The 13232-nt window shown below is 37.5% G+C and overlaps 1 long non-coding RNA gene across 1 annotated transcript; it reads left to right on the top strand.

Annotated features, from left to right (window-relative positions):
* The first annotated feature begins 2486 nt into the window (after positions 1-2486).
* LOC145982449 (uncharacterized) lies at positions 2487-12399 on the top strand. The gene is made up of 4 exons (XR_014441053.1): positions 2487-2619; positions 11135-11156; positions 11861-11873; positions 12265-12399. It is a non-coding gene; the product is annotated as an uncharacterized LOC145982449 (long non-coding RNA).
* The last annotated feature ends 833 nt before the right edge of the window (positions 12400-13232 follow it).

Here is a 13232-nt window from a genome sequence, read left to right as displayed (position 1 = left end):
TAGCTGATTTTGTCACTGACACTCTTTTCTTCGTTTCATGTGATTTGAAATAAAATACTCCTTCAAAATCTATATTAGACTAATTTTGGAACCGAATCACTAGACGTTTAGTTATGACTAACGGGTACAATGAGAGCCGCTGATCTATATCAACCAAAATGCATCGAGAGATGAACAATGCGATTTTCTACTCAGTTGGACCTCAACCATGTCTCGGCTTAACAGGAAGACGAAAGAATCTGCCAGCAGAACGAACATCTCTCAGAACCTGATGGTGCTCAGAATGTGCAGTTGTAAACGAATCGTTTGATGATGAACTTGAGGTCAAGCGAAGTGGTTTTTATAGGAAACTAGAGCAGTAAAATATAATGGCTTTCTGAGAAGTGGACCTTTCGAATCATTTAACAAATAGCTTTTTCCTTTGTTTAAATTAAATGGAAAACCTACGCTGATGGCTATCACGGATTATTCCTATGTCCTTTAGCAACCTTCAGAGCGACTGTTGCGAGTACGTGTGTTGCCATGCTATTATAGTAATATCCAAATATATTGAATGAAGCATCCCCGATGGTGTAGTGGTAACGTTGTCACCTTGAAATCAATGGCACCCGAGAGAGGATGCACACGGTGGTTTGGATCCCACTGTAAACTGAAGGTATGTAAAGTGGGGAACCCCCTGACAAGCCCGCCTGCTCCCGCATACATTCAGGGGTATGCGCTGTATGCCGTGGTGCCTTCAAATAAAAACCAGGGCGTCAGTTTTCTCTAAATTACGGTTCTCTCGTTTATGTATTCACAATATTTAATTGAGCTTCCATTTAAGTGAATACGATATGTTACAAATACAATTATTACAAATACAATTATTCCTGGCCTATTCTGGAATCCAGAAAGTTGATACCTTATAAACTGTAGGTCCAGTTTCGATTAGTCTAGCTGCGCATAAAGTGGATTTAAACCTCAAATTGAATGGAATGAAGGAAGTGAATCCCACACGAATAAGCCTAAAGCAGAATTGGGGTTGCGATTCTTCATTCTAGATGATATGTACCTATGTATCTTCGGAAAAAGCACCGGTTATAGTTATTCACGAACAAAAAATAATACTCTGTCCCGGGTATCTGTGGAGCTTGGGAACAAAGACAAGTCTCTGTGCAAGTAGTGACGCAAGACGGCTCCACCAGTGAATACGTAAGAGGGAACGGGATTACGTAGTGGGGGAAGCGAATGTAGGTACTAGCCTTCGCAGCGGCGTGTACTGTTACGCTCTACCCATTTTACGCCCCTTCTCTGCCGCTATGTGCGGTCTTGCTCCATATATTCCTGGGATAGAGTACAAATCCTAACTTTTCTATTGAAACAGATGGAAAGTTGTAGGATATGGTGTCTTCACACTATGTGACCTCCCCTGTGGAGAAGTGAAAATGTCGTCGCCTTGTAATCAAGCTCTCCGGATTCGATAGCAGGTGTGGAGGCATAGAGTGGTTCAGATTCCCACTTTCAGCCGTAGGGCTAGTCCCGATTAGCCTATCCGTGCCTGAAGTGGACTTAAAATAAGAACTCAAAACTACACAGACTAGGAAATTACCAGATCATACGTCCCGAAAAATTTATGAAGTAGGTGTTGTATTGTGAAACCTCCCCTTCCCCCGCCTAGGAAATTTCCAAGACTGCTCTTAAAGATTTCCACATTTAATATAAAGTGCAATAACATTAAATTTTTTTGCCACTATGGAGTTACAAACGCAACATAATCAGACCTTCCACTAATGTGTATCAATGTCTCTACTTGTTATTGCAAGGAATGCACAGTAAACGGTTGGTAAGATATACGTATTAGGAAAGGTGACCATTTTTTGTAAGAAGCACAAAATTGGTTTCAAATAATCACTAAAAATGAAGTAATTGATTATCTACAGTTATTATATTTATTATTGATACGAATACTCCACCTCGCGGTCCAAGGCGTCAGGATTTGGGATCGGGCTACAGGACGAGCGCAAGTTCAAGTCTCCTGGAGGAAGCGTAACAACTTTTCTCCTGAGATTTCGGCCTGTGTATGGGATCGATAGCCACACACGAATGTGAGGAGATTGGGGAGCTGTGAATGAGTACCGTGACAACAACCTACAACGAAAGGGTGTTCGTCGTGCTGACCACACGTCAACCTGTATCAGGTTGTATGGTATTCCACCTAGGCAGGTTGGAGTTAGGGCGTTAGGATTGGCTCCCACTGGCTTATATGAACGTATTTGATATTTTGCTGGTCTGCAAATTTAATATTAATTTGTGAAAATCATATGGCAAATATTTCGGATGTGTGGGCATCGAAATTATATAATTCTTAAGTTACGTAATAGCCGTTTATATAAGCTAAATGTGCATTTGTTCCCGATAGTCATCTACTGTGAAAGCTTCCGTTGCATATGACTTTCAACACAGGAAATTTCTAGGTCATTCGTGTAGGAGTAGTATACCTATAAATACAGACTTCACGTTTGGAAACGCGTCATACATTCGACAGACATCATGGCGAAACTTCAATTGGTCTCTGCTCTTCTGATGATGATGCTTTTTATCACTGCAATAGGTGCAGCTGGAACAAAACCAAAGACGGATGTAAGTATAACATCGCTTTGACATTCTGAAAGGTTATTCTTAAATGTTACGTTACACTATTTACGTCTTTAAAATTCTTGACAAATTGTCTCAAATCTTTGAGTTGATAATGCCATAGATCAAGATATATAAGCAAATCTTCATTAAAAGGCATGAAAACCGCTTCACGGACCTCCCGCTGGGATCATCCCATCGCAATAAGCTTCAGAATAATACGTTCAACAGCTCTCAAGCCAAACTTCACTGGAACCATTGCCCTGAAGCAATGGATTCCGAGGAAACCTTCCACCTGCGAAGCCTCAGTGCTTCGAAATTGAGAAGTGGCTCTTGTTTTACTAGCGGGTAGGAGACCAAAGTATGATGTACATCTATATAGAGACTAGATTCTGGAAAATACCTTACTATTATACTCATTCCTAGCATATAAGAGGTTACTGAAAGCTACCAAAACGAGTATTTTTTCAATGAACACTCTGGCAATTTACCACAGATATTCTGTACGTAGCAACGAGATAAATCGGTTATAGATGGTTTTGTTTATCTTGAGTTTCTTTTGCATTTTCGACATAAACACCACATCAATAGATATAAAAGACGTTACTGAGAGGATTCAATAATCGCAGCAATATTTCTGAACGGCAGTCTTACACACTTTTCTTAAAACCTCAAAGCGAGGAACTATTTTTTTTTGTTTGAATTATTTTCGAATAACGAACAGCAAATTTCGAATATATATATATATCTTTATCTGTGATAATATAACCACTTTTATTTAGAGTATTCTCGTTTTCAATGTTTTGGATCCTGGGTAAGGCATGTATATGCCGTTGTGTTTGACTCATTATCTGTTAGTTCAGACATTCGCCACCCGCCTCTGCTGCACCCGTACAGTATATATAGCTCAGGTGGCTGACAGCCAGATGCCAGCGGTGAAAGACCTTGACAATCTGCTGATAGGAGAGAACCCTTCAACCATAGACGTAAGCAGGCCTTCTTATTAGGAAGGGGGCAAAAGCCTTGGCATTCTATTTTACAATTTTTAAAAATTTAGATCATTCGGCGCGCAGAGCTTACTCAGCCGTATCCTAGCTACGGCTCTGAACTTAACAAGACTAAGATAAGCAGATATTGCGAGCAAGAAAATATTACGAAATGTATTATTTTAAAATAAAATTTGATATCGAGGGTGACAATTGCCCCTTTGTGAACCCTACAGGTGCTATTGGGCGTAAGGAAGAAATAATTGAAAAAATACCTGAAAAATAATGCCATCTTGAGTATCCTATTGTTCGGCTACTCTTAGATTCTACTAGTCTTGCTTTCTTTTACCTGAATGTTTGCCCTCTAGAATTGGCTTCCGTCTAAGGTTGGCCCCATCTCTCCCTTTCAAATCGAATGTCATCTAAAAGTATAAATTTCACACGTATAATTTGATTTCAATCGTAATAATTTACATTAATGTGATAATTTCAAATTCAAGTTGTGTTTTGTTTTGAGGGGGCAACATTATTATCGGGGTAATATGTCCCTTGGAAAAATACCTTGTTTGTCCGTCCATGCGAACATCGATGATTAGGAGGGCATTGCCACCCCTCTTTGTCCCCCCTGCATACGCTTATGTCTTCAACTCGCTGTAGACCTATGCCTGCCAGCCATATTACAACTTTCACTTTGCAGTTGCAACTTTTACTAAATGGATGATGTAGAACTCACTGCTACTTGGACATTTTATGGATAACACTCTATGTAGAAAAACTGGAAAGTTATAAATAACGAAATTTTGATATGAGTAGTAAATGTGGGCTATCCACCGGATGTTAACATTTCTGTGCTTCCTTGACGCGGGCGGAAACTTTTCTTCCGGTTTTCAATTGAATAACATGGAGTTCAAAGGTGTGAATGCAGTGTCTTAAGAAAAGGCGGCAATCATTTTGTGGCTTTTGGCTACAACACGAGGTTGGGAACAAATATTTCTTTCGGGTATCTATGCATAGTTTTCAGATAGATCAGATACGGAAAAATCAGTCTATAGTCGACACTACATCAGCGGATTAATCCAAATGAAGAAAGTTTAAGTGTTTCGAAAATCTTAATTGTTAAACGCATAAGTTTTTACTATATTTAAGATTGAAATTAACTATTTAGAATCATCCATACTTCCAAAAAATATAATCTTATAATTTAAAGTAATCAATATAAACGTTATAATACAATTTTTACTAACTTCTAAAGTCTTTTTCTTGAAAGACATTTGAAAATGTTAATAATAAAATAACAATAACTGTGCATTTCAGTACTGGAATTGTTGTACTGTATATGCACTCGAATATTATTAATAAGTAAATGATAATAAATTTAGAATACGGCTTGTTAATTTCATTAGTTTAGTAATTATTTATTATATAACATTTATAACAGTTGTAATTATTATTATAAATACCATTCTACATTTATTGCTGACCTTTACCCCCTACAAAAATTTCTGACGACGCTCTCTCTAAGCCATGTAATAAAATTAAAGGGTCTGTGTTTGACTACACAAATATACATTTTACTGTTGTATAATTGAAGTATTTAAATGTTTATAACTTATGTAAGCTTTATTTCAACCTGCAGAAGTCTTAACACGAAACTGTTGGTACAAGATCAATGTTGTCTTGGAAAAGACTATTATTTTTCCGCAAATCTTCATCCAAACGATCCGGGAAATTGCCAATCTTTTCTAGGTAACTTTGTTTCTCTATATCACTCAAAAATTTCAAGTCATCCATTTTGTATAAGATCTTTTATAGAAAACAATATCGGCAACGATCTGTATTTCACTTGTTTACATTGCAAAATTACCTAAACCGAAAGTTATTTCCCCGCCATCTATAATGAAACTGTCTGATGGATTATGTTTTGTTTATTCAAGAATAAACCCCATAGGTAGAAATCGTTGTGATGTTTGGTTGTCGTCTGCCTTCTGCTTCCCTGCTGTGCGCCTGGGCCACAGAGCGCGAAGGTTGACTCTCGAGCTGACACCTGGCAGGAAAAGTGGCAAGAGTACTGTCTTGTAGATTTGGACAACAATGAAAGGGACGGGAAAGAACCAAACGGAGTGTTTGCCAATTCGGACACTGCCAAGTTTCCGGACAAAGAGTCCAAAAACCAAGCAGCGAGATGAAAGAGAATAGTGATAAGATAAGAACAACAGTAGCAGATAAGCTACACCCGTTTGGTGTTTAAAGTACCCCATCTTGAAATGCATTACCACACTCAATATGTAGATGCTATGAAATATCAATGGAAAATCTACGAATTATAGCATCACCGCCAAAACACTACTGAGTTGCCACATTCTCTCTTCTCATTCTAAACCACTCACTGATTTTTTATGTCAAAGTTATTCCAGGTGATGCCTTAAAAATATTTACCGAATGCACTTAAATGCAATATCTGCTTCTTCATTTTTTTAAAAAAAATTAAGGTCGCTTTTATGCAACATTTGGTTAATCACGACAATGCGTACGGGTGATGAAGGGATGCTAACAGACAAAACTAATGCCCAGGCCGGGATTCGAACCCGTAACTTGGCCAAGGAGGTCGTGATTTATATACTCATTGGTTCAAAGCATGTATAAACACTTCAGCTCCTAAACTTGATTTGGTTTTGACCCCACTTTAAAAAGTTCCATGCGAGTGATCATGCCTGTTTCAAACACATTTCCATAACATATATTATTATATCTCGGCGCAGGCAGTCCCGGGTTCGAATCCCGGCTTGGGCGTGGGTGTTTGTGAGTGTGAATTCATCATATCGTCACTTCGTAATTAGCTAACAGTGGCAAAAAAGCGAAGTAAAACAAACTAAATCAACCAATGAATCAATTATGAAGCGCAAGTTCAAATTGGGTTTCGAGATCTTAAGAAATGCCCCTGGGAATTTGAAACTCAAATAAGATTCAAATTCTATGAAACTGACATTGAGGAACTGAAAATCAGATTCTCGATATCTGTTGCAATAGGACCAAAATTTTACAGAAAACCCTAGAACGGCAATCGGTAGCACTAGTAGCGATGTCAATTGGACTACAGTGAAACGAAGTTAACAATGCCCATCCTTTTCAAACAGTCAATTCCCTCACATACATCTACATTCTGAAATGAAACTATCCATGTCACGGAAGAGAAATTGAACCTATGGTTTGATAAGACGTCACCTACTTCAAAGTGATAGTGAAAATCCATAACTCATCATATGCTTCTTCCTACCGAATTCCTGCACTTAATTGTCCTTAAGATATCTAATCCTGAGCTATTAGTTGGACCATCAAAGAAATGAGGTTTGTTAAAATCAAAATAATATTTAAAATCGTACTTCAAAACAATATTTCCTACTTATTACCTAACAATACAATAGTTATCAATTTTGTCTACTTGAAATGAATAATGCATAGTATGTACACTTTGTACAAAATAAACTGCTATTTCCGACTACGTGGGATGATTACTCAGATCACCTCACCGGGCTTCACCTGCAAGCAACCATACACAACGTAGGATCGCTCATGCCATTTTCTCCTGACATGGGTACGATGCCATGTGGGTATCAATCTGTACAGATGAGGAGGCATTACTAAAAGAAGAGAAAGCCTCAAAGTTACGTCCCCGATTTTTGTTCTGGTACTTATCCGAGGATATGGCTTTGCTTCCCTTTTCCTAACATGGCTAGGATGGATATATACTTTAACTCCACCAAATGTTCGACTAATTACAAAGCTATGCTTAGCTTGAAACACACTATGTGATTTCATGTTGACTATATGGCACCTTCTAGACTTAACTGGATTACAAGCAACTGATTTCTTTGAAGAAGTGACACGAATCAAACTGATATTACTTTTGGATATGGGAACATGTACTGGGCCTCTCGAAATGTAACTATTGGCTTTCCTTCTTGAATTCCGCATAGCTATTCTCGAAGGGCAATTAGCCACTGGTTTGACCAACCTACAATCCGAATGATTTTTAATCAAGAACACCAGAGGTAAGTCTGCACTATCTTCCCCAACAGAAGTTTCAAACCAGACAGGTACAACATGAGCTGCTAGTTCATCAATATGAAAGCGACAAAGACTCGCCCTACTAACAGGACACCTTGCACCGAGCTGCACGATGCGGTCATTCTTACCCAACGAAGAGAAACCCTGTGAACAACATTTTCTTATACAATCACCCGGTAAAGAAACTTGCCAGATCGGTTTTGGGTTATGAGCAACATTCGTGCAGAGGCCGACAGAGATAGACTCGTCTCTGTTACCTGATACGCCAAGAAACCACTCCTCGTTTATCAAATGTTTCCCTACGATACCCTTGCGATTTTCTTGTTCTACCATTACGTTTCTGTCACGTTCGCTGAACTCGCTAGTATCCTGTGAATTTCTTACTGACCTTGAAATTGAAGTACCAGTATGGCAGTCATGTTCAATCAAAAGTGAATTACTTGTGCAATCAATGACCACAGGGTAAGTGTCAACATCATTCGCTTGTTCGCATAACATATGTACACCCTGTAATTTCGAATCAAACTCACTTGGCGACTCATGCTTCTTCTCGAACGCTTCTGCCCTATTGATGCACTCAACCCTATCTTGTAATAACATAAGCGTAAGTTCTTTGAGGCCCTCGCAATTCCTAACCAGGTTTTGCTGCATATTTAAGATACATTTATTTGTATCATTGAGGTCAGCCCTGAGGTCACCTACCAACCTACTGGAGTGCTCAGTCAATTCAGACTTCAACTTCTGACTGCTCTCCTTAAGTTCCTGCTTGAGCAACTCCGTGCTCTCTTTGGACGCCTGACTGTTTTCATTAAGTTCCTGCTTGAGCAACTCCGTGCTCTCTTTGGACGCCTGTCTGCTTTCCTTAAGTTCCTGCTTGAGCAACTCCGTGCTCTCTTTGGACGCCTGTCTGCTTTCCTTAATAAAGGAAAGTAAGGTGTCCAAAGTCACTGGCTCATTTTCCGTACTCATTTTTTTAAATTTTTTTTAATTAATTAGAATTAGAAACAAAATTAATTTGTTTAACGCGCGAGCAAATCCGACCACTGCAGTCACCCTGCCACTAAGTCTCATAATCTTATGAAGCGCAAGTTCAAATTGGGTTTCGAGATCTTAAGAAATGCCCCTGGGAATTTGAAACTCAAATAAGATTCAAATTCTATGAAACTGACATTGAGGAACTGAAAATCAGATTCTCGATATCTGTTGCAATAGGACCACAATTTTACAGAAAACCCTAGAACGGCAATCGGTAGCACTAGTAGCGATGTCAATTGGACTACAGTGAAACGAAGTTAACAATGCCCATCCTTTTCAAACAGTCAATTCCCTCATATACATTTACTCCTCAACAGAATCGCCCCCCCCCCTTTTCTATACCACATTCCCCCAACGCCCCAAGGCTGCCATCATACAACCTGAATATGCCCTAACCTATAGTTTCAGCTATCCTTTCCCACTAAACCTTTCCCCCAAGCATGGAAACAACAACCCGTATGGACCAGAGCGAAACGCACACTCCCCGACTGAAAAGGAATATCAGCATTAAACACAGAAATATGTACATAATTTACACTATAAGAAAATCATAAGGTTTAAATCGCAAAATCACGAGTCGATAATAGATGTTTATTTAACAACAAGAATTTATAGCAATGTCAATTACAACTTTATAACGGACCCTGTTTATCCTTGAAGTAGGCCACGTACTACAATTGCGTGCCTGCAAATTCACAACTATCAGACAAGAAGTGATAAGCTACAACGAATAATAATGACAAATCCATACTCAAGATTATAAGCAATAATGTCTTTCCTTTGTGCAGGCAACACGAAAATAAGTAAATTTATAATATAAGGAATTATAATACAATTCAGTATTTTATGAATTTGTACCTTTTCTCAAAAATTTGCCCTTAAGGATATATGCTTGCACATGTATATTTTTAGATTAACGGAGCATAATACAGTCCCCGTTTAACATTCTACTTAGAACATAAAAGGCCTTTCTCAGCAAGCTAGTTGCATTGCATGCAAATACTGGTAAATACGAAAATCGATACTCTTTTCTCCACCAATGTTTTTCTAAGTAAGCAAATGTATAACCTAATGACTATGATCCATACATGCTGGAATATTGTTGCCTAAATTAATTCAAAGATGAATCAGATTCAAATTTACACATTCAGTACCCTTTAGCCATCATTCGAGTTCCTTTACAACATTTTAACCAAGATGGCTACGCGACGCGCAAATTTTCCCGCCCAGTCTAACGGAAGCACAACTCGCGCATAATGGCCATTATTGAACACACGAATGCTGGCATATGAATATAGTAGATAAATTATTGAATATTTCGTGTTCGAGGTACACTCACCTGATTACTGCGCAGGTATTCAAAGAGATGTGTACTTACACGTCACCAGTCCTCCGGCCGGATATATCACCACAGAATTCAACTTATAATATCCTTTTCCACACTAACTTTTATTTCGAAACTTGTTGAGATTCGTAAATCGCAACCTTTTGGGAACATGTCCAACCATATGGATTCACTTATAGTTTTCATTCAGCGCGATTTCCAATGATTCCTTTTCCGCCCGTTGCGTTTCAACCACCATCCACATGTCTCCTCTCGGACGGAGTCTTTGATCCGTTCCTCCTATCACCAGTTCTTGCATCCGATTCCATTCGTCCAAGCCCCTTCGTTTTTTACTAGGCCAACGGATTCCACGATCCGTTCTTTGTAATCAGTTCCTGTTGAACGGTACCTTTATTCCGGCTTCATGGATCTTTCTTCTTTATGAAAGTTCGTAATAATCACTACAAAATAAGTCTGCATTTCGACTTGGTGATATGTTATTAGTAAACAATATCACTCTTTGTATTAAGATCTCAATCATAATTAAATTAATAAACAAAACATTAATTTGACAAATTTAAATTCAGGGTGCACTGAGGACATCTATTGAGAGTCCTTTGAATCAAATATCAGCTCTGTCGGCTGATCTGTATCCTACTGCCATCTATGGGCAATTACAGTACCCAATAGACTTCTATGTTATCAACCAGGTTAAACCACATATATCAACTTGTGAGGAACGCTTATGACACCCAACGTCATACAATTAAATCAAAATTATTGTTATATCTGAAACAATAATTCATGAACTCCAACAGTGAAACACCCTGTGTAACAATAGATCATGAACATGGCTTTTGTTTTGCGATGAACGTTTCATTTCAACGCAACAATTTCGTGTTACTTGCTGTAACGCACCAAAATGTACTTACATTATAAAAACATGCAATGCGCTTACATAACCAGACATAATACACTGATATCTATCCGAGTTATGTCGATCTGATAATTCATTAATTCTACTTTATTTCCTAAGCTGTTCATTTTGTGTTAAATTGTATTATAAAATATGCTATGTGGACTTAACTAATTTCAGTATTAAATGTTACAGCCGGTCGAACAGCAATTTGCGGGTAATTATTATTTGAAAATACGTAGTTTTACATATTTCTTAAGATCATAATTTCGTTCTGTATATGATAAATTATTATTTTTACAAGGAAGTTCAAAATGTACGTATATTTGATACGCTTAATTGTGCACCTTCCTGGTGAACGGACATTGCACTGCAGGTCCAGCCCTACCTCAACAGAAATTTTAGGTTCAACAAACTATAATGTTTAATTTTGTATCTTACGTTGTTATCAAACACTTCTACTCTAATCCAAAATTGAGTTTCAAATTGACGAGCAAAAATGAGCGATTCTACCACGACTTATAGAAGAACTATATGTTACAAGATTTATCTCGCAATTGCGTAAGAATTAGTTGGAATCAATGATGTGATATTTCCACCGAATATTTGCGTTTTTCTATTCCTTTCTGTGGTTCTAGAGAGCACATGTTCGTAAGCCAATAGGTGGATTCTTATTTCGGTTTTTCTTTCAGTATGTGGATAGAATTTCCCATTGTTGTTGACTAGCGACCTTCATTTCGGAAATTTCGGGTTTGATTCGTGCCTTAGAATGAATGTTACTATGTGAGTGGCGTTCGACCCATTTCATGTTATTTCTATCCATTGCGATCTTCAGGATAGGCTAAAAGTTGCAGAAAATTCAAATTATAAGACCAAATGTTGGTAGTTTACTTACAGTAAGAAAACTTAATATCTTTACAGGTCTATATTCAAGGTAAGTGTTCTTATGTTATACTGCATAGACTATTTGATGTAAAAATTGTGTATCACAAGTTAAAATACATGGAAGATTCGTTTTTTTAATGCATAATTTCTAACTAGTTTATTTTAAGAAATCACGTAAGGTTTATTAAAACTGAAATTATTTGAAACGTATTTTCAAAATTTGCCAACTATGATATCAATAATTTATATAAAATTTGAGCGGAAAACCTCAGCTTTGAGTTTGGAAGAAGTAATTTATAGAATTCGTGCAAAAACATAATTTGAGATTGATGCCAAATGGATTGTACACTAATTGTAAGGTTAATTCGGTTTCTCTAATGACTAACTAAAATGATACAATTTGAATTTTTTATAACAACATTTCTCTAATTGTATTTTAGGTGAATCCGTAAAGAAATATCATCTGAAGAAAAAATGGACCACTTCAATGCAGCATTAGTACTAATTCTCTATTATTCACTTCACAGTTAAAATGTATTCCTTATCACTGCAATAAAAGCATTTAGGTGCAAAAATTTCATATTTCCTTAATTTGAAACATATAATACTGGGCGTCCAAGTTAAACGTCGCCTGGCTCGAACACATTTGTTTATTGTAACGTGTACTCAAGGTCATATCTTTTCAATATCCTTGGCGTGTAACTCTTGATCGGAGCCGGGCTACTTTTAACTGGGACACCCTTTATATACTAGGTATATACCAAAAGGGTGAAACCACCCCTATATATAAACGGGCTGACACACGCCAAAGGGTGAGGAGGATAACCATCTGGGCCATGCAATCAGGATAGCCGCCATCTTGGAATTACCTTCATTTTGTATAATGGCAAGGTGCTAGTGTTGGTTACGAGACATATCTCGTTTCGTCACATATATTGTCTCTAAAATTAGACGGGACAATTTTCTTTTTAAATTCGAGACGGGACGACTAGCGAATCCTGGTCTTCTCCCGAAAATATACAAACAACTAACTTAATCATTTGCAAATACTCATTTACTCGGAATAAAGTTTTGCCTTGGAAACACAGACCCGCTTCTATATTTTTGTGAAAGGAAGGTAATCAGGATGGTGATTGAATACCTAACCTTAATTTTAATACTCTTTCGAAACCCAGCGTTACCTCCCATTTCAATGTTAATAATTTTATGTTGTGATAGTACTCCAGGCATAACGTTATGCGGATGTTTGCGTTAAAGAATAGTAATAGAGAACTGTCCTCGATAAGTTCTTTGAATGTGTAGTTGATGAAAATTATTGCAAACGTACGAAGATAATCGTGGTATTTGTTTGCTTTTCAATATTGATAAAATTTAATTTGTTTATCCATTAAAAGTTGAAATGTTTTAA

Source organism: Lepisma saccharinum, unplaced genomic scaffold (genome assembly GCF_977018435.1).
Source record: "Lepisma saccharinum unplaced genomic scaffold, izLepSacc3.1 HAP1_SCAFFOLD_173, whole genome shotgun sequence".
Taxonomy (NCBI): Eukaryota; Metazoa; Arthropoda; class Insecta; order Zygentoma; family Lepismatidae; genus Lepisma; species Lepisma saccharinum.
This window is presented reverse-complemented; position numbering and strand designations above follow the sequence as displayed.